The 2121-nt window shown below is 38.3% G+C and overlaps 1 pseudogene; it reads right to left on the bottom strand.

Moving 5' to 3' along the window:
- Positions 1–1594: 1594 nt before the first annotated feature.
- LOC119879235 lies at positions 1595–1693 on the bottom strand (annotated as a pseudogene).
- Positions 1694–2121: the final 428 nt, after the last annotated feature.

Below are 2121 nucleotides of genomic sequence, written 5' to 3' on the forward strand. Positions count from 1 at the left end.
CCTAAAGTTCTGTAGATATCTGTGAAATCCATATGATCCAGTGTATCATTTAAAGCTCTTGTTTCTTTGGTGATGTTGTGCTTAGAAAATCTGTCATTTGCCGCAAGTGCTAGGTTGAAGTTTCCTACTATTAGTGTATTATAATTTAATATGTCTTTACTTTGGGTTATTAATTGTTTGATATACTTGGCAGCTCCCACATTAGGGGCATAAATATTCATGATTGTTAAGTCTTCTTGTTGGATAGACCCTTTGAGTATGACATAGTGTCCCTCTTCATCTCTTACTACAGTCTTTGGGATAACCTTTATCTGATAGGAGGATTGCCACCCCAGCTTTCTTTTGAGGACCATTTGAACGTTAATGGTTCTCCACCCTTTCATTTTCAGGTTGGAGGTGTCCTTAGGTCTCAAATGAGTCTCTTGTAGACAGCAAATGGATGGGTCTTGCTTTTTTAATCCAGCCTGAAACCCTGTGTCTTTTGGTGGGATCATTTAGCCCATTCATGTTCAGAGTAACTATTGATAGATATGAACTTAGTGTCACCATAATACCTATTCAAGTCCTTGTTTTTGTGGGTAGGTTCTTTGGGCTTCCTATTTATTTTACAGGGTCCCTCTTAACATTTATTGCAGAGCTAGTTTAGTGGTCACATATTCTTCCAGTTTCTGCATCTCTTGGAAGCTCTTTATCTCTCCTTCTATTATGAATGAGAGTCTTGCTGGATAGAGTATTCTCGGCTGTATGTTCTTCTCATTTAAGACCTGAATATATCCTGCCAGCTCTTTCTGGTCTGCCAGGTCTTTGTGGAGAGGTCTGCTGTTAATCTGATATTTTTCCCTATATAAGTTATGGATCTCTTGTCTCTTACCACGTTAAGGATTTTCTCTTTATCTTTGAAATTTGCAAGTTTCACTCTTAAAATGTTGAGGTGTTGACGGTTTTTATTGATTTATTTTATTTTATTTTATTTTATTTTATTTTATTGATAGAGGATATCTCTATCTCCTGGATCTGAATGCCTGTTTCCTCTCCAAATTAGGGAAGTTCTCAGCTATGATTTGTTCAATATGTAGATTTTTCCTTCTCAGGCTATCATTTATTTCCCTTAACCTTTCCTCATGGTCTTTAATTGTTTTTCTCTTTTTTCCTCAGCTTCCTCCTTGCCATAAACTTGTGTTTGTATATCTCTCACTCTTTCTCTTCTACAACTCATTTAACCCTCATCATTAGGACCTCCAGTTTGGATTGCATCTCATTTAATTGATTTTGAATATCATCCTGATTAGATCTAATTTCTGCAGTTATGAAGTCTCTTGAATCCTTTATATGCTTTTTTTCCAGAGCTACTAGTAGCTTATAATTGTGCTTCTGAATTGACTTTTCTGATACTGAATTGTAATCTAAATTCTGTAACTCTGTGGCAGAGAGTACTGTTTCATGATTCTTTCTTTTGTGTTGAATTCTTCCTTCTAGGTCCATTTTGCTAAGTGCAGAGTGGCTGTATGTGAGCGGGCTGAGTCAAGAATATCAACCATGACCTAAGTAAATTTCACCCTGGATGATTCTGACAAGGCCAAAGACCAGAAGTTGAAAAAATATGGAATGCTGCATGTTATCCTTGTGGCAAGGGCCATGCTAATCCTTCTCTGTATCATTCCGATTTTAGTATATGTGCTGCTGAAGTGAGCACCATCACTTTGGTTCTCCAAATGGCTCTCACTCTGGCTCTTAGCTAAGAGCTCTGTTCAGGTACTTACACTCCCCAAACCACCTAGCTTACCATGATCCCTGCCTTAATTGCTATGAGCCCCTTTCCTCCCTCTCTCATCCTCTGATGCTTGAAAGTCTATGCTATTTATTTCTCCAGTGGTCCCTGTGAGATGAGACTGAAGTGTAGGCATCCTTAGAAGCACTCATAACAGTGGAGAAGCTGGATACCCTCCCTTGGGGCTTTTCACACTGGAGAAATCAGAGGTTTCTGGGAGTATATCTTTTGCTGTACTGCACTGGTTTTGGGAAAGGGTGATTAGGTCAAAGTAAAACTGCTCCTTTACCCTTCAAATGCATTATTTTATTTTATTTTTTTCTGAGCCAAGTAGATACTCCAGCCTCATCCTT

This window comes from Canis lupus, unplaced genomic scaffold, assembly GCF_011100685.1.
Source record: "Canis lupus familiaris isolate Mischka breed German Shepherd unplaced genomic scaffold, alternate assembly UU_Cfam_GSD_1.0 chrUn_S470H631, whole genome shotgun sequence".
NCBI lineage: Eukaryota > Metazoa > Chordata > Mammalia > Carnivora > Canidae > Canis > Canis lupus.